This window comes from Mirounga leonina, unplaced genomic scaffold, assembly GCF_011800145.1.
Source record: "Mirounga leonina isolate KUSES-001 unplaced genomic scaffold, KU_Mleo_1.0 Mir_376, whole genome shotgun sequence".
NCBI classification, from domain to species: Eukaryota; Metazoa; Chordata; class Mammalia; order Carnivora; family Phocidae; genus Mirounga; species Mirounga leonina.
The window spans coordinates 6,829,339-6,849,987 of record NW_023270718.1 but is presented as its reverse complement, the minus strand read 5'-3'; the positions used below and the strand labels follow the sequence as shown (position 1 = coordinate 6,849,987).

The following is a 20,649-nucleotide window of genomic DNA, read 5'->3' as shown; positions in this document are numbered from 1 at the left end:
CTACCCCAGCACCATGCCTCAGGAGAAGGGGAATCTCACACAGACCAGTTTTATAAAACAGACCACACAGAAAGAGAGGATCGGGGCAGTGTTTTCCTTTAAGCCATGAGTGCTCAGGTAACTCTTCAAAGCTTCTGAACAGTCTGTGAGTACAAGCTCTTCAGTTTGAAAACCAATATACTGGGCTAATAAGAGGCATTGTCTTACAAGTTATGTATTATTGCCTCATAATATCTTAGGAAGTTTTAAATGGATAAAGACGTAAGTACAGAATATTGTAAATAAATTAGAGAGTGGTAAATGAAACTGAAGTGTTCTCAGAGTCCTGTATCATTGGAGAAGAGTGTAAAAGTACTAATTAATATAAGAATTTGACAAAGGAAGGTTCCATGCTGTATGTTATCTCTAGTGTCATGATGAAAACTAACAACTGTCTTAATGTACATAATTTTCATGCTAACAGAACGGGGAAATATAATGACAAGAAATTCATCCAAAACAAGGCAAAAAAAAAGTAAAGAATAAGGAACTGAGACCAAGTGGGGTAACTACAATGCACTTTGATGACTGTTTTTAAACAAAACATACTAAGAATTATATGAAGTATAAACAAAACAAGGATTTCAGTAAATTAAACACAAACGTCTCAAGATAGTCCGACTGGACTAAAATTTAAAACCTAATAACATGCTATTATGGGTTACATGTCTGAAACGATGATATGGAAAGCTCAAGAACAAAAGATCAGAAAAAGATATACCATGGAAGAGTAACCATACACAATCTGTGTAACTATATTCTCAGACAAAATGGACCAGAAAGCCCATTATTTCTCTACAGAGAAAGAGAAACAGGTTGAGAGGTTCAATTCACCATATTATAAAAATTGGCAATTTTTATTCACTTAACAATTAGCCTTGAAATGTATATAACAAAAATGGACCAAAAAACAAGCATAAATCAATCATTCCAATAGAAGACTTCAAAACACCTCTCCCAGTAACTGACAGAACAGCCTATCAACAGACAAAATCTATCAACAGCATTCTTTTTTTTTTTTTAAAGATTTTATTTATTTATTTGAGAGAGAGAATGAGACAGAGAGAGCATGAGAGGGTCAGAGGGAGAAGCAGACTCCCTGCCGAGCAGGGAGCCCGATGTGGGACTCGATCCTGGGACTCCAGGATCATGACGTGAGCCAAAGGCAGTCGCTTAACCAACTGAGCCACCCAGGCGCCCAATCAACAGCATTCTTTTGAAGAACATCAAAAGTATCTGGTAAGTAGGAAGAAATATTGAAATCGTAAGACTTAAATAAATAGTAAGATGGACTATGACAATGACTCAGAAAACCAAGCATTTTATAGATGTCATGTCTCCGGGGTGCCTGAGTGGCTCAGTCGGTTAAGCGTCTGCCTTCAGCTCAGGTCATGATCTTGGGGTCCTGAGCCGAAGTCAGATGCTTAACCGACTGAGCCACCCAGGCGCCCCTAAGGTTGTCTTTTAAAAAAAATGATGCAGGGACAATCAGATATCCAAGCTGGGGGTGGGGGGACAAGGAGATGGCTGAACCCCACCTCACAACACATACAAAAATCACTGTAGGGGACGGCTATCAATGTTAATGAAAGATGCAAATCAGGGGCACCTGGGTGGCTCAGTTGTTAAGCGTCTGCCTTCAGCTCAGGTCATGGTCCCAGGGTCCTGGGATTGAGCCCCACATCAGGCTCCCTGCTCAGCGGGAAGCCTGCTTTTCCCTCTCCCACTCCCCTTGCTTGTGTTCCCTCTTTCGCTGTCTCTCTCTGTCAAATAAATAAATAAAATCTTAAAAAAAAAAAAAAGAAAGATACAAATCAATAAATCTTTAAGAATATAGGAAAATCTCTCAACAATATTAGGGTATGGAAAGATTTTTTTGGGGGGGGGTATGGAAAGATATTTAACATGCTCCATAAACTATACTATAAAGCAAATGATATTCTACTGGAAGAACTATAAATGGTACAACCACTCTGTAAAACATTCTGGCATCGCCTATTTCAGCTGAGGCTAAACACACCCTGAGATACAGCAATTTCACTCTGAGATATACATCTAAGCTATACCACCCTTCACATCAAAATAAGGGCACATTTGAACCAGAAAACAGACAAGAATTTTCACAGCAGCATTATTCCTAACAATCCAAACTGCAAACAATATGTTTAATTAATAGGAAAACCTGCCAAATACTCAAACCATGGAATGCTATGTAGAAACTACAACTTCTTTTTTTTTTTTAATCTTTTTTTTTTTTTTATTTGACAGAGAGAGACACAGTGAGAGAGGGAACACAAGCAGGGGGATTGGGAGAGGGAGAAGCAGGCTTCCCGCCGAGCAGGGAGCCTGATGCAGGGCTCAATCCCAGGACCCTGGGATCATAACCTGCGCTGAAGGCAGACGCTTAATGACTGAGCCACCCAGGCACCCCAGAAACTACAACTTCTATCCAGCTTGCAAGCTAAGAATGCTTTCCATGTTTTTAAAGGATTGTACTACAAAAACATAGGAGCATAAGTGAGAGACTTTCACAGAATATGCCTGACTCTTATTGCATAGCAAAAACAAATACACCTATGTGCAAAAACATGAATCATTCTTAAAAATATTGAGGAAAAGCAGCCTCACATTTAAAGATGCATGAAGTATAATTACAATGACACACAGAAATAGGCACAACTAAATAAAATATGATTAGGAATGATTTTTTAATATGATAAAACTATAAAGAAAAGCCTTAAAGTGCTTGATATCAACAGCAGGATGGTAATTACCTTTGGGTGTGAGGATGCAATATAATTGGGAAGAGGCTCACAGCACATCACTGGGTGCTGGCAGCATTCTGTTTCTTGACCTGGGCAATGATGGCTTTATGTAAATATACATTACTTTTATACAGATCAACTTCTAGATCTTTTAAATTAACAATAAACAGAAGTGCTCAACAACTCCAAAAGCCTGTTCTTTAAAAATACCAGTAAGGGGGAGGAAAAGATGGTGGAGGAGTAAGGGACCTACTCCAACCAGTCCCCGGATTTGAGCTGGGTATCTACCAGACCACTCTGAACACCCAGAAAATCAGCCTGAGATGTAAGAAGATATATCTGGATCTCTACAGAGTATCACAGGCGGTTGGTTTCAAGGTATGAAGCAGGGAGGGAGCCATGGGGATCCTGCACCCCCAGTTCCCAAAAGCCTCCTACGCTGTGGACGGGGCACAGACTCGCAGACCAATAGCGGCAGGGAAAGGACTTTAGGGCAGCCCCCCAGACTGAAACGGGAGCAGTGGGACCCCGCGTGCACACTGGGGGGCAGCTGGCAGTTTTAGAAGCACAAAGGGCAGAGATGTGCCCCCGAGCCCCAATCTGGAGGCGAGGACTGGGAGTCCTGCTGAGAGGCACACAACCCAGAATGCTGCAGTTTATAGCAGCACAGACAGAAACAGAGATAGTGTGGCCTGGAAAGCTCACTAAAGAACAGACTGCAATCTCTCTGTTCTGAGGCAGAGGACTGGAAATGATCTCTTCTGCTCTGACTCTCAGAAGAGACATGGAAAGCCACCAGGGAAAGCCACCAGAGAACAAAAGCCCCCCAAAACCGGTTTTCACTGAGCCAATCCTCCCCCACACACACACACATACGCACAGAAGGCAGGGCAACTCCACCCAAACAGAGTTGCCTGAGTAACAGCGCAACAGGCCCCTTCCCCAGAAGACAGGCTGGGAGAACAAGAGGCCAACAACCCTAAGGTCCCTAGAAAACAGGTGCATCTTGCTTGGGTTGTGGTCAATAAGATGGACTCTGTACATTCCCTCAACCACCCCTCAACAGAATGACTAGCAGGAGGAACCCCCCAAATAGGAAAGACTCAGAGACTGTGACTTCTGCCACAGATTTACAGATGGATACAGATATAACCAAGATGTCAGAAATGGAATTCAGGATAGCAGTTGTGAAGACAATAGCTAGAATGGAGAAATCGGTTAATGGCAACATAGTGTCTAAGGGCAGAAATGAAAGCTGAACTGGCAGAACTTAAAAATGCTATCAATGAGATCCAATCTAATCTAATCTAGATAATCTAACAACTAGAGTAAGTGAGTCAGAAGAACGAATTAGTGATCTAGAAGACCAATTGATAGAAAAGGATACTACACTTGATCTTAGCCAAAAGGCTGAGAAGCGATTGATAGAAAAGAAGGATAAAGAGGAGGCCAGGGAGAAACAACTCAAAATCCATGAAAACAGAATCAGAGAAATAAGTGACACCATGAAACGTTCCAATGTCAGAATTACTGGGATCCTTGAGGGGGTGGAGACAGAGAGAGGACTAGAAGATATATTTGAGGAAATCATAGCTGAGAACTTCCCTAATCTGGGGAATGACAAACATTGGTGTCTTAGAAGCAAAGAAGACCCCTCCCAAGATCAAGGAAAACAGGCCAATGCCCCAGCATGTAATAGTAAAACTTGCAAATCTTAGAATCAAGGAAACCATCCTAAGGGCAGTTAGGGGGAAGAGATTACTTATGTATGGAGGGAGGAACATCAAAATAACATCAGACCTATCCACAGAGACCTGGCAAGCCAGAAAGGGCTGGCAAGACATATTCCAGGTAATAAATGAGAAGAACATGCAGCCAAGAATACTTTATCCGGCAAGGCTGTCATTTAGAATGGATGGAGAGATGCAGAGCTTCCAAGACCAGCAGAAACTGAAAGAATATGTGACCACTAAGCCAGCCCTGCAAGAAATATTAAGCAGTGTTCAATACAAGGAGAAAGACCTCAAGAGTCATATAGAACATAAATTTACAGAGACAATCTACAGAAACAAGGGCTTCACAGGCAACGTGATGACAATAAATTCAAATCTTTCAATAATCACTCTCAATGTGAATGGCCTAAAGGCTCCCATAAAATGGCACAGGGTTGCAGACTGGATAAAAAGACAGGACCCATCCATATGCTGTCTACAAGAGACTCATTTTGAACCTAAAGATATATCCAGACTGAAAGTGAAGGGATGGAGATCCATCTTCCATGCCAGCAGACCTCAAAAGAAAGCTGGGGTAGCAATTCTTATATCAGACAAATTAGATTTTAAGCTAAAGACTGTAGTTAGAGACACAGAAGGACACTATATCATTCTTAAAGGGTCTATCCAACAAGAAGATCTAACAATTGTAAATATCTACGCCTCCAACATGGGAGCAGCCAACTACATAAGCCAACTGTTAACCAAAATAAAGAGTCATATTGATAATAATACGTTAATTGTAGGAGACCTCAATACTGCACTCTCACCAACAGACAGATCATCTAAGCAGAAAATCAACAAAGAAACAAGAGCTTTGAATGACACACTGGACCAGATGGACCTCAGAAATATAGACAGAGCATTCCACCCTAAAACAATAGAATACTTATTCTTCTCGAGCGCACACGGAACTTTCTCCAGAATCGACCACATACTGGATCACAAATCAAGTCTCAACCAAAAGATTGAGATTATTTTCTGCATATCCTCAGACCATAATGCTTTAAAACTGGAACTCAATCACAAGAAAAAATTTGGCAGAAATTCAAACACTTGGAAGCTAAAGACCACTCTGCTCAAGAATGTTTGGGTCAACCAGGAAAGCAAAGAAGAACTTAAACAATTCATGCAAACCAATGAGAACGAAAACACATCGGTCCAAAACCTATGGGATACTGCAAAGGCGGTCCTAAGGGGGATATATATATATATAGCCATCCAAGCCTCACTCAAAAAATTAGAAATATCCCAAATTCACCAACTAACTTTATACCTTAAAGAACTAGAGAAAAAGTAATAAACAATGCCTAAGCCATGCAATAGAAAAGAAATAATTAAGATTAGAGCAGAGATCAATGAATTAGAAACCCAAAACACAGTAGATCAGATCAACGAAACTAGAAGCTGGTTCTTTGAAAGAATTAATAAGATCAATAAACCACTGGCCAGAATTAGCCAGAAGAAAAGAGAAAGGACCCAAATTAATAAAATTATGAATGAAAGGGGAGAGATCACGACTAACGCCAAGGAAATAGAAACAATTATTAGAAATTATTATCAACAACTATATGCCAATAAATTAATCAATGTGGAAGAAATGGATGTCTTCCTGGAAACGTATAAACTGCCAAGACTGAAACAGGAAGAAATTGACAACCTGAATAGACCAATAACCAGTAAGGAGATTGAAGCAGTGATCAAAAACCTCCCAATAAACAAGAGTCCAGGGCCTGATGGATTCCCCAGTGAATTCTACCAAACATTCAAAGAAGAAATAATGCCTATTCTCCTGAAGCTGTTTCAAAAAATAGAAACAGAAAGAAAGCTTCCAGACTCATTTTATGGGGCCAGCATTACCTTAATCCCCACACCAGGCAAAGACCCCATCAAAAAGGAGAATTTCACACCGATATCCCTGATGAATATGGATTCCAAAATTCTCAAGAAAATTCTAGCTAATAGGATCCAACAATACATTAAAAGGATCATCCACCACGACCAAGTGGGATTTATCCCCAGGATGCAAGGGTGGTTCAACATTGGCAAATCAATCAATGTGATAGAACACATTAATAAGAGGTGAGAGAAGAACCATGTGGTCCTCTCAATTGATGCAGAAAAAGCATTTGACAAAATACAGCATCCTTTCCAGATTAAAACTCTTCAGAGTATAGGGATAGAGGGAACATTCCTCAAGTTCATAAAGTCCATCTATGAAAAACCCACAGCAAATATCATCCTCAATGGGGAAAAGCTGAGAGCCTTTCCCTTAAGATCAGGAACACGTCAAGGATGCCCACTCTCACCACTATTGTTCAACATAGTACTAGAAGTCCTAGCAACAGCAATCAGACAACAAAAAGAAATAAAAGGTATTCAAATTGGCAAAGAAGAAATCAAACTCTCTCCTTTCGCAGACGACATGATACTTTATGTGGAAAACCCAAAAGACTCCACCCCCAAATTACTAGAACTTATACAGCAATTCAGTAATGTGGCAGGATACAAAATCAATGCACAGAAATCAGTTGCTTTCTTATACATGAACAACGCAACTGTAGAAAGAGAAATTAGAGAAACGATTCCATTTACAATAGCACCAAAAACCATAAGATACCTCGGAATAAACCTAACCAAAGAGGTAAAGGATCTATACTCTAGAAACTACAAAACACTCATGAAAGAAATTGAGGAAGACACAAAAAGATGGAAGAATATTCCATGCTCATGGATCAGAAGAATAAACATTGTTAAAATGTCTATGCTACCCAGAGCAATCTATACCTTCAATGCCATCCCGATCAAAATTCCAATGACATTTTTCAAAGTGCTGGAACAAACAATCCTAAAATTTGTATGGAATCAGAAAAGACCCCGAATCACCAAGGAAATGTTGAAAAAGAAAAACAAAGCTGGGGGCATCACATTGCCCGCTTTCAAGCTATATTACAAAGCAGTGATCACCAAGACAGCATGATACTGGCACAAAAACAGACATACAGACCAATGGAACAGAATAGAGAGCCCAGATATGGACCCTCAACTCTATGGTCAAATAATCTTCAACAAAACAGGAAAAAATATACAATGGAAAAAAGACAGTCTCTTCAATAAATGGTGCCGGGAAAATTGGACAGCCACATGCAGAAGAATGAAACTCGACCATTCTCTAACACCCTACACAAAGATAAACTCAAAATGGATGAAAGACCTCAATGTGAGACAGGAATCCATCAAAATCCTAGAGGAGAACATAGGCAGTAACCTCTTCGACCTCGGCCACAGCAACTTCTTTCAAGATATATCTCCAAAGGCAAGTGAAACAAAAGCAAAAATGAACTTTTGGGACTTCATCAAGATAAAAAGCTTTTGCACAGCAAAGGAAACCGTCAACAAAACAAAGAGGCAACCCACAGAATGGGAGAAGATATTTTGCAATTGACAGTATGGATAAATGGCTGGTATCAATGATCTATAAAGAACTTCTCAAACTCAACATCCAAAACACAAATAATCAAGTGAAAAAATGGGCAGAAGACATGAACAGACACTTCTCCAAAGAAGACATACAAATAGCTAACAGACACATGACAAAATGTTCATCATCATTAGGCATTAGGGAAATTCAAATTAAAACCACACTGAGATACCACCTTACACCAGTTAGAATGGCAAAAATTAACAAGGCAAGAAACCACAAATGTTGGAGAGTTCGTGGAGAAAGGGGAACCCTCTTACAGTTGGTGGGAATGCATGTTGGTACAGCCACTTTGGAAAACAGTGTGGAGGTGCCTCAGAAAATTAAAAATAGAGCTACCCTATGACCTAGCAATTGCACTACTGGGTATTTACCCCAAAGACACAGATGTAATGAAAAGGGCCATATGCACCCCAATGTTCATAGCAGCAATGTCTGCAATAGCCAAACTGTGGAAAAAGCCGAGATGCCCTTAAACAGATGAATGGATAAAGAAGATATGGTCCAGGGCGCCTGGGTGGCTCAGTTGTTAGGTGGCTGCCTTCAGCTCAGGTCATGATCCCAGAGTCCTGGGATCAAGTCCTACATGGGGCTCCCTGCTCAGAGGGGAGCCTGCTTCTCCCTCTCCCACTCCCCCTGCTTGTGTTCCTGCTCTCACTGTCTCTGTCTCTGTCAAATAAATAAATAAAATCTTAAAAAAAAAAAAGAAGAAGATATGGTCCATATATACAATGGAATATTACTCAGCCATCAGAAAGAATGAATACCCAACTTTTGCATCAACATGGATGGGACTGGAGGAGATTATGCTAAATGAAATAAGTCAAGCAGAGAAAGTCAATTATCATATGGTTTCACTTATTTGTGGAACATAAGGAATAGCATGGAGGACATTAGGAGAAGGAAGGGAAAAATGAAGGGTGGGAAATGGGAGGGAGAGATGCACCATGAGAGACTACCGACTCTGAGAAACAGAGGGTGTTAGAGGGGAGGGGCGTGGGGGGATGGGTTAGCCCGGTGATGGGTATTAAGGAGGGCAAGTACTGCATGGAGCACTGGGTGTTATACGAAAACAATGGATCATGGATCAGCACATCAAAAACGAACAATGTATTGTATGGTGAGTAACATAACATTATAAAATTAAATTAAAAAAATAAAGACACAAAAAATAAAAATACCAATAAAACATACCCATTTGTAGTGAAACGGAAAACTCAGGTAAAATAGACATTTTTTCGTCTTGAAAAAAATACTATGAACATTTTTGGGTCACTAAGTTTGAAATGCTGGATGAAATCATTTTATGATCTAAACCTCCCGGAAACATGTTAACTCCAGACAATATAGCAGGTGAATTTTATGGGTAAGCAACTGGACACATAGGTATGTCCACTACCACCTAATTGCTCAGTGGACCCAATACACTGAGATAAGAATAAACTGTAAACATTGGCAACTGGAATGAAAATTAAGGTTATACTCAGACAATATCATCATGGACACGGAGAAAGAGATTCAAGGAATTAACTAATATAAGAGGAAATGCTCCTCCAGAAACCACTAAGCAGATTTTCGCATATAGCTGGGTAGAACTGCACCATATAATATCCTAAGCTCATTTCACAGAAATTCAGTCATCAGCAATGGGAACTGGAACCACCATCAATGACTAAGACCAACCAGTACTTACTAATAAACCGAGATATAGGTCACCTTACAAGAGGGACGGATACGAAACAAAATGGAGATTCTGTGAGCAAAGAATAAAGTGTGAATGTCTATCAGGCAAGGAAGCACCGGTGTTCGCCGCTTCTGTGTGTTAAGAGGTGAGTGCAGGCGTTGACAAACATTTTCTGCAAAGGGATAGATATTACACATTTTCAACTTTAAGACCCCTGGCACAAGGACTCAGTTCTTCCTTTTCCGCGGGGAAGCTGCCATAGACGACGCTTAACAGACGGGGGAGAGGGGTGGCGGTTTAGTCCCTCGGTCTGCAGTTAACCCCTGGACAAAAGACTTTTAAAAACAAACCAAAAGGGGCGCCTGGGTGGCTCAGTCGGTTAAGCGACTGCCTTCGGCTCAGGTCATGATCCTGGAGTCCCGGGGTCAAGTCCCGCATCGGGCTCCCTGCTCAGCGGGGAGTCTGCTTCTCCCTCTAACCCTCCCCCCTCTCGTATACTCTCTCTCTCATTCTCGCTCTCTCAAATAAATAAATAAATAAATCTTTAAAAAAAAACAAAACCAAAAGGGGCGCCTGGGTGGCTCAGTTGGTTAAGCGACTGCCTTCGGCTCAGGTCATGATCCTGGAGTCCCGGGATCGAGTCCCGCATCGGACTCCCTGCTCAGCAGCGAGTCTGCTTCTCCCTCTGACCCTCCCCTCCCTCATGTGCTCTCTTTCTCTCTCTCTCAAATAAATAAATAAAATCTTTAATTAAAAAAAAAAAGAATATATAACAATTATAAGTATTCGCACACCTAATAAAAGACCATAAAAAATACATGAAGCAAAAATAAATAGAACTAGGGGCGCCTGGGTGGCTCAGTTGGTTGAGCGACTGCCTTCGGCTCAGGTCATGATCCTGGAGTCCCAGGATCGAGTCCCGCATGGGGCTCCCTGCTCGGCAGGGAGTCTGCTTCTCCCTCTCCCACTCCCCGTTTGTGTTCCCTCTCTCGCTGTGTCTTTCTCTGTCAAATAAATAAAATCTTTAAAAAAAAAAAAAAAAGGGGGGCGCCTGGGTGGCTCAGTTGGTTAAGCGACTGCCTTCAGCTCAGGTCATGATCCTGGAGTCCCGGGATCGAGTCCCACATCGGGCTCCCTGCTCAGCGGGGGGTCTGCTTCTCCCTCTGACCCTCCCCTCCCTCATGTGCTCTCTTTCTCTCTCTCTCAAATAAATAAATAAAATCTTAAAAAAAAAAACAAAACCAAAAAACAGAGGGTTTCGAACTACTGTTCTGGGCTCTGCAGCCTTCTGTCCCAACAGCCGAGGATGCAACCTCAACCCAAACTCCAGCCCCGGGCACCTCGGCGTCCAAAGCTTCAGCCCTCACATGCATCTCTCTGTACCAGACACTGATTACACACGCCCTTATTAATCCGAAACCCGAGCCAGACACCCCGATGTAATGAGCATCCACCCGGGCCCCACGATCACTGGGCCCCAAATCCAATCTCCCACCGGAACCAGACACCGCGATCATCTGCACATCGCCCGCACCACCGACAAGCGGACGGATCTGCAGAACCCCAACCTCTCGACAGCGCGGACACAGTGGTTGAGCCCCACAGACCCTTCACCGTCTTAATCGCCCCCAAAGTACCCTAACCACAGACAGGTGAGTCACAGACTCCCAGCTGGTTCCTTTCAAATACCTCTACTTTGGCGCTCGGCCCAATCGATCCCCGCCAATTCCACAGGCTCACCCTGCGCCACTTCCACCCTGTGGACATCACGCCATCCTGTGAGAAACAAACCTCGTACGGGACAAAACAGTAAATAAAGCCCAGAAAAATCTGCAAGGGATAAAAGCACACAGGGACCTGATTTTCTCCAGAGCAAAAGGGGAGTCTAAACGTAACACTTCCGCGAACTGCTTCTCCTCCTCGGAACGTCAGCCGACGGCGGCCGAGGAGGACCTGAAGCCTCTGAGGGACGGTGAACCACCGCTCGCCGTACTTCCAGGGAGGCAATATGTCCGCGCCCGCGCGTTGTGGCTGTGGGGGCGGCCATGTTGGGACGCCTGACGTTACACAAGGCCAAGGGGCGGGTTTGCGGCCACAAGCCAGGGATGGCCGGGATCGTGGAAAGCCCTTCAGGTCTCATCCTCAACGTTGGCAGCTGCGGAAAATGGGTAGATTTCCAGAGACTCAAGCTCTTGGAGGCAAAAATGGTGTGGGCTAAATCGTTTTCGCGGGCTGGACAGGAAGTAACAAGGTCAGGGTGTATATTATCCACTCTGTATTTATTTATTTATTTTTTATTTGACAGAGAAAGACACAGCGAGAGAGGGAACACAAACGGGGAGTGGGAGAGGGAGAAGCAGACTCCCTGCCGAGCAGGGAGCCCGATGTGGGGCTCGATCCCGGGACTCCAGGATCACGACCTGAGCCGAAGGCAGTCGCTTAACCAACCGAGCCCCCCAGGCGCCCTAAAAAGGGCCTGTCTTGAGGCAGCCAGTGCACCCCGCACTGGGTAATGTGCTCTTGTGGGAGGCGGCGGGCATCTTACTACATCCCCCTTCTGCGTGAGAGGAACCCGGAGAAGAGGAGGGGCTGTCCACCTTAAAAACACAAGTCCGTCATTTTACTAGCAAAATGAGTTTATTCTGGGAGAAACAGAGGAATTGCAGTTTGGGACATGCATGGCGTGCATAAGCAAGTCGGGAGAGAAAAGGAAGGTCAGCTTTTATTTTTGGGAGGAAATTGGGGCGGGGTTGCTTTAAACAAAAGTTCATTGGAGAACAAGCGTGGAGGTGGTGCCTGCAAGTGGTGGTTAGTGCGTTTGTTGCTGGGGCAGGAAGGGATCTTCCTTTTTTTCTTAAAAGCAGGAGGTGAAATTCTCGTGTAAAAAATTCCCTCCCTTTTTTTTTTTTTAAGATTTTATTTATTTATTTGAGACAGAGAGAATGAGAGACAGAGAGCAGGAGAGGGAGGAGGGTCAGAGGGAGAAGCAGACTCCCTGCTGAGCAGGGAGCCCGATGCGGGACTCGATCCTGGGACTCCAGGATCATGACCTGAGCCGAAGACAGTCGCTTAACCGACTGAGCCACCCAGGCGCCCTCCGCTCTGTATTTTTTAAAAAAGGAAGTTTCAAAACAGTCAATAGAAGTTCAGGTGTGGATACTGCAGCAGAGAAGGAACTTCTGGAGAGAAAAAGTAATACATCCGGTAAACGGACACCCACGGAAAGCTTGTGGTGAAAATTGCTTGCAGGAAGCGGTTTTTAAGAACAGAAAGATTTGGGGCAACTAGTACAGCGTTGTTGCGGGACTGTTGAGCACAGTGGTCAAGAAAGAATTCTTTTTTTTTTTTTTTTTAAGATTTTATTTATTTATTTGAGAGAGAGAGAATGAGAGAGACAGAAAGCACATGAGAGGGGGGAGGGTCAGAGGGAGAAGCAGGCTCCCCGCCGAGCAGGGAGCCCGATGCGGGACTCGATCCCCGGACTCCAGGATCATGACCTGAGCCGAAGGCAGTCGCTTAACCAACTGAGCCACCCAGGCGCCCCAAGAAAGAATTCTTGAGAGGTACCCTGGTGCAACTTAGTAAGTTTGTTTAAGTAGCTCCGGGACAGGACCCCTCCGTGGAAGGAGCTGCACTTTTGCTGTATGAAACTCGTGGTTATATGCTTAGTGTTCAAGGACGGGGGGACATGCTGGGAGTACTAGATCATTAATGTTGAATGTCTACTCCTAAAACTACATTTGCAAGATTTCGCTGGTGTCTATCTTTCAGTTTGATATTAACTATGGATGACATTTACAGGCAGTCATGAGGCCCTTTAAGAATGTTGCAACCAGGGGCGCCTGGGTGGCTCAGTTGATTAAGCGACTGCCTTCGGCTCAGGTCATGAGCCTGGAGTCCCGGGATCGAGTCCCTCATCGGACTCCCTGCTCAGTGCGGAGCCTGCTTCTGCCACTCCCTCTGCTTGTGCTCTTCTGTCTATCTCTCTGTCAAATAAATAAATAAATAAAATCTTAAAAAAAAAAAAAAGAATGTTGGAACCAGCACATAATTGACTCTTACTGAAACAGTGCAGGTCAGCCTTCTGGGCTAAAGGTGAATGATTTTGTGCTTCTTTCTCTCATGGGCATGAGATTGGCCATCACCAACTGAAGGAAAGAGCAGCTGGGACGAACCTACATTGGGACTGGGATTGGGGCCTCAGGGAAAGGCCACTAAAAGTGAGGCCATCGGGCGCCTGGGTGGCTCAGATGGTTAAGCGTCTGCCTTCGGCTCATGTCATTACCCCAGGGTCCTGGGATTGAGTCCCGCATTGGGCTCCCTGCTCCTTGGGAGCCTGCTTCTCCCTCTGCTTCTCTCTCTGTGTGTCTCTCATGAATAAATAAATAACATCTTTAAAAAAAAAAAAGTGAGGCCATCGAGGGTCTGGAGCCAATGAGAAAGGTACAACCACAATTGACAGTCCAAAAATATTAAGGTCAATAGCTTTTCTCCCAAGGTACCAAGATGATTCAATGGGATTAGTCTTTTCAACAAACAATGCTGGGATAATTGTATTTCTATTTGCATAAAAATAAATTAGGACCCTTAACTCTAACCATATACAAAAATTAACTAAAGATATTTCCCAGACCTAAATATAAGGGTTAACAGTATGAAATTTAGAGAGGCAAACTGGAGATAATGTTCATAAACCAAATAAGTTAGCCAGCGAGTTCTGAGACAAGACAGTAATGGATGAGCCATAAAAGAAAAAGTATTAAATTGGACTTAGTTAAAATTAAAAATGTTTGTATTTTGGATACCTGGCTGGCTCAGTCAGTAGAGCATGTGACTCTTGATCTCAGAGTCATGAGTTCAGGCCCTACATTGGGCATGGAGCCTACTTAAAAAATAATAAATAAAAATAAAAACATCTGTACTTTTTTTTCTTTTAAACATTTGTACTTTCTAAGCACAATATTTAAAAAGTAAAGAGTGGAGCCAGAAATTGGAAGAAAATATCTCCACATTATACATCTGATAAAGGACTTGTATTCAGAATATATAAAGAATTGTTGGGACCCCTGGGTGGCTCAGTAGGTTAAGCGTCTGCCTTCAGCTCACGTCATGATCTCAGGGTCCTGGGACTGAGTCCCGCATCAGGCTCATTGCTCAGTGGGGAGCCTGTCCCCTCTGCCTGCTGTTCCCCCTGCTTGTGCTCACTCTCTCTGACAAATAAATAAAATCTTAAAAAAAAAAAGAATTGTCAAAATTCAACAATAACAAAACAACCATCCAGTTACTTTTGGTGGTCATGAAAATTTCTAAAAATTGGTTTGTGGTGATGGTGGCACAAGTCTATAAACTTAGTGAATGTCATTGAATTGTACACTCATTAATGGTAAATGTTATATGTACATTTTGACAATAAACCTGTTAAAATGAATTGCTGTACCATACTACAAAATGTATAGGGTATGATTTTTTTTTTTTAAAGACACCAAGTATAATTGCAAAATATAAACTACCTAGGAGTAAAAGTAAATGGAGATGTCTGGAACATATAAGAAAAAAGTTACAACAAATCTTGCAGTGAGAATGTAAGAATTTGGATAATGAGAGGATCAAAATAGAAACTGAACATAATTGAAGATTTTGTTCTTCAAGTGTACCTTACTTTAATGCATACATTTTATGTGACTCTAGTTACCATCCTACAAGTTCACCTATGGTATTATTACAGCTGCATAATAATATTATATATAGATATGCATAAACTTTTTATAATATGGAAGTATGTTTACAATGAGAAATTAACTGATAAAATTTGGTTACACCTATTTTTCCCAGTTTTATTAAGATATAATTGATGTAGGTTTTATCTATTTTTAATAAACTTTTTACTTTCAGAAAATCTTAGATTTACATAAAAGTCACAAAATACTACAAAGAGTTCACATATACCTTATTCAGCTTCCTCTCATGTGACCACTTTTTATAATTATGGTACATTTGTCAAATTAAGAAGACAACATTGTATAATACTCAACTGTATTACAGATTCTATTCATATTTCACAAGTTTCTCCACTACTATCTTTTTTCTGCCCAAGAATACAATAATGCATTTAGAAAACATGTTTCCTTGATTTCCTCATGTCTGTGACCATTCATTAGTCTTTTCTTTTTCATCTCTCAATTGTTTTGAGGAGTACTGATCAGGTACTTTGTATATTGTCCATCTTTTGGGTTGGTCTAAGTTTTCCTCATTAAACAGGGGTTATGTATTTTGGAAAGACACTCAGAACTGAAGTTCCTTTCTCATCACATCATAGGTAGGGGTACCAAATATCAAAATGACTTAATGTTGATCTCCTAGTAAAGGTATGTGTGCCAGTTTTCTCCACTGAAAATATCAAAACCAATTCTGGCCAAAAAGAACCATCATACATACAGTGCTTACATCAATAGATTTCAAGTATTGGTATTGATAGCATTGTTGAAAAAATAAGCACATAGATCAATGGAGATCGCAGAAAAAGACCCACACAAAGCAAATATACTCAACTGTTTGACAAAGGTACAAAGGCTATTCAACGGAGAAAGGACAGACTTCAACACATCATGCTGGAACACAAAGATGTTCCTAAAAAAAAAAAGAATCTATACATTCATCACACAAGTCATATATCTGATAAAGGACTGGTATCCAGAACACAGAAAGAATTCTTAAAAGTCAACAATAAGAAAACTCAGTTTAAAAATGGGCAAAGACCTTGAACAGGCACTTGATCAAAGACAGATGGCAAACAAGTATATGAAAAGATGATCAACATCATTCGTTATTAGGAAATTACAAATTAAAAACTGCAGTGTGATACAAGTACCCAGATATTGGAATCGCCAAAATTTAAAAAAACTGAAAGTATAAAATGCTGTTGATAAGGTGGAGTAAGAGGGACTCTTACTATTTGCCAGAGACAATGCAAAAGCATACAGGCGTGTTAGAAGATAGGCAGAGTCTTGAATGTAGATGACCCCAATTTTTGGAAAGTTAATCTAAAAAATTTCTTTTAACAAAATTGCTCTCACTGAGGAGGAGAATTTAAGAAAATGGTTGCTTTTACTCGTGTCAAACCTGAAAGGAAATATCCAGGTAAACTTGGCCGTAAGTTAAAAATCCTCTCTTTATTCATGGACAAACCAGTTGATCATGGTGAACTACTCCGGTTTTTGTGGGGACAGTGAGAAGAGTGGATGTAGGAGCAAATTTTTCTTCACATTTTTGTAGAACCTTGAGAAGGGACTTGAAAAACCGAAAGGAAATGTTTCCACCGTCCAAAAGTTGAGCCTCAAAACACCCACTAGCCCGGGGCCATGGGTCTCAAAACTTCCAGACTCCCATGTTCTCAAACACAGACAAACCCTGCACTCCCCAAACAACACTGATCTCAAATTCGATCTCAAGTTCAGCCCAGGAGCTCTGGTCCATGGAAACTCCCGCCCCTACCGCCACAGGCTGCTCCCTGTCAGAAGCCCCGGGTGCAATCGCTAAGGCAGCCGAGGGGCAGTGATCACGGGTCCGCACCTGCCACCTAGTTTTCAGCCACCGAGCCAGGCTGAGTCCACGCACAGGCCCCCAGGCCCTGACCGTCGGCCCTTCATCATCAGTCTCTGAAGACCATGCCTTAACTCACGCCCGCATTTCTCGGCGACTGACCCCAAATAAAACCCCGAACAACGAAAACGTCCCCACACGGGTTCCCGCTTCACCGGCTGGGCTCCTCACTCGCGACCCACACCCAGACAGGCGCACCAGACCCCCGCCTCTGAGGGCTCCCCGGACGGCGTCCGACTGCGGTGCCCTCCGCGCCCCCCCCCCCCCCCCCACGCCAGCGCGAGGACGTCGAGGGCTGCGAGGAGCACTTCCGGCGCGCAGCGGCCCTTCCGGAAGTGCGCTCGGCTTGCTCGGGGCCGTGAGCAGGCGGGTGTGAGGCGACCACCGTTTCCTGTTTCCTCGCAGAGCGCGTCTGGCGCTTCCGACGGGAGCTGCCGTTGGCTGCCAGCACTCTCCTCGGCGGGAAGAAGTGGAACCGTCTTGAGGGCAGCCGGGGCCTTCCTCTCCTCTCAAGAGATGGTCACGGGCGCAGAGCTAACTACCTTTCAGAGGCGGGAACCTCTCCAAGCCCCATGCGGCGTGGGGTGCATTCTAATCAGGAGTTTGGGAAAAACAGCAAGTCGATGGGTCCCCTGAGCCGTTGGGCAGGAAGAACTTGGGTGCGGCCAGTTCGCATAAGTCCGGTGTCCAAAAGCAGAAGAGACCCCAGAGAGCTCCTCGCTTGATCTACGTTGAACTGTCCTCCTCCTGTGCGTCTCCTTTACTCACACAACTGCCACAGGACACTTCCGGTCACCAAACGCGTGTGGGGATCTCCACACCCCACGCGATTTTCCAGGACACCAGCTGGGTGTCCTACAGTGTAACCCTATTCTGACACCGCCAACGTGGAGATAGTGTCAGACCCCACAGGTGAAGGGCCCAGTCCTACAAAGCGTACCCCTCTCCCCATTTCATATGCCAACGGCAAGCAGCAGGTCTGCGCATTCCCTACATTTTCTGACTTGGCTACAAGTGGGAGCTTCCCCTCCTCTGGTTCCATTAATTTGCTAGAGCAGCTCACACTCACACCAGTTTATTAAAGGCTATGATGAAGAATATAGGTGAACAGGGCGCCTGGGTGGCTCAGATGGTTAAGCGTCTGCCTTCGGCTCAGGTCGTGATCTCAGGGTCCTGGGATCGAGTCCCGCATCGGGCTCCCTGCTCCTTGGGAGCCTGCTTCTCCCTCTGCCTTTCTTTCTCGCTCTGTCTCTCATGAATAAAAAAAAAAAAAAAAAAAAAAAGAATATAGGTGAACAGCCAGACGAAGACATACACAGGGTGAGACCTAGAAGGGTCCCAAGCACAGGAGCTTCTATCCCCACGGAGTTGTGGTATGTTACCCTCCATGTACCTGGATGTGTTCACCTACCTGTATGTTCACCTACCATTGGGGACTTTATGGAGGCTTCCTCAGGTAGAATTGGTCAATTATTAACTCAATTTCCTTCTCCCATTTCTGGAGGATTGGTTGAGGAGGAGGCGGGGAGGGAAGGCATGGCTGAAAGTTCTAAGCTTCTATGGCTTAGTCTCTCTGGTGACCAGTCCCCATCCAGAAGCCATACAGGAGCCCACCCAGGGTTGCCTCATTTGAATAAAAAATGCCCCTAGCGCACTCATCACTTAGTAATTTACAAGGGTTTTAGGAGTGTGTGCCAGGAACCAGGGGCAGAGAGACCAATGTATATATTTTCTATTATCTCACAAGGTCAAATAGCCAACTTCAAAGAGTAAGTGCTAAATGATTCGACTTTCCTCATATTCTACAAATGACAAACTTACAGAATCTCTGATGCCAGGCGTTAGGTTCACAGAAAAATGTGACTATGAAGGGTTTGCATGAGGGAGTTTGTGTAGACAAAACATTCTGTGGTGTTGGTTACACAAACCTACACATTATAAAGTTTCTTAAAACTATATGTAAAAAACAAAAATGAGTCCATCTTAAAACTGGTGAGATCCAAGTAAATCCTGTGGTTAAAAGCATTATACTAATTTCACTTTCCTCTATTTGATAATGAACTCTGGTTATGTAAAATTTTACCTTTGGAAGTAGCAGGCTGAAGGGCATTTAGGAAATCTCTGAAATATTCCAGTTTTTATGATTCTAAACTTATTTCAAATTCAAAATTGATGCTGCTTATAAACTTGGCTAAACACCCAAATATACTGAGTTATACATATGAAATGAATATATTACTTAATTTGAAGTACTTCAAGTATTCTGTAATAACAATTAAACTTGGAACTAAAGAAATTCAAAAGTTAATTATATAACGACACAGGCACGGAACACTCCTGCATTGTACATATTAAAATTTAATCCATGGTGAGAGTAACTGCCACTATTTAAAATTTATAAAACCAATGACAAGGCAATCAGAAATAAAGCTGAAGTATCCTGTTCTGAATGCTTGTGAGGCATATTATCCACTAATTATGTATCCGTTAATTATCTTTAGACATGACGGAATGCTCTCGTTCATCATTTCCCCAAAGCTTCTTTCCTTTAAGTTGTCTGATATTTTGCTAAAGTCCACCACATTGAATGTGTTCCTAAGTTATTTCTGTATGGATTTCCTGGCAAATATATTACTTCAAGCCCTACTATATTTATTGCCACCGCAAAGTACTTGTCTAGTGTGAACTGACATCTATTGAGGTCTTACTTCTGGGCAAAGGTTCTCCCACAGTTATAGTTCTACCAATTAGAAATATTCATTCAGGGGCGCCTGGGTGGCTCAGTTGGTTAAGCATCTGCCTTCGGCTCAGGTCATGATCCCAGGGTGCTGGGATCGAGCCCCACATCGGGCTCCCTGCTTGGTGGAAAGCCTGCTTCTCCCTCTCCTACTCCCCCTGCTTGTGTTCCTGCTCTCGCTATCTCTCTGTCAAATAAATAAATATTTAAAAAAAAATATTCATTATCTGTGATGATCACATGATAGCGTCTAATTCCCACTGACGGCTTTCCTAGTCTGTCACATTCATAGAATCTATTTCAGTCTACACTTTTTAGATGTATAATGTCCTAAAATATTTTCATCAAGGCTGACTGTGAGTTGTTTTGTAAATTTTTTCATCAACATAAAATATGACATAATTGATCACTAAAGATAATACTATTCTTTGCATTGTTATTCTTCATTACATACTATTATCTTGAGGGACTACAACTGGCAACAGGTTATCCCAAAGTGACTATCTGTGGGCGCCTGGGTGGCTCAGTTGGTTAAGCGACTGCCTTCGGCTCAGGTCATGATCCTGGAGTCC

General features: G+C 42.8%; 1 protein-coding gene and 1 pseudogene across 2 annotated transcripts in view; both read right to left on the bottom strand.

Annotated features, from left to right (window-relative positions):
• The window catches only part of LOC117998376 (zinc finger protein 350-like), an 18,087-nt gene extending 6,392 nt beyond the window's left edge, over positions 1–11,695 (bottom strand). For both annotated transcript variants that reach the window (XM_034987156.1, XM_034987154.1), the window contains exon 1: positions 11,431–11,695. The gene's annotated coding sequence lies outside the window, so the exon portion shown is untranslated. The remainder of the gene's footprint in view (positions 1–11,430) is intronic.
• On the bottom strand, positions 4,054–4,226 carry LOC117998404 (annotated as a pseudogene).
• Positions 11,696–20,649: the final 8,954 nt, after the last annotated feature.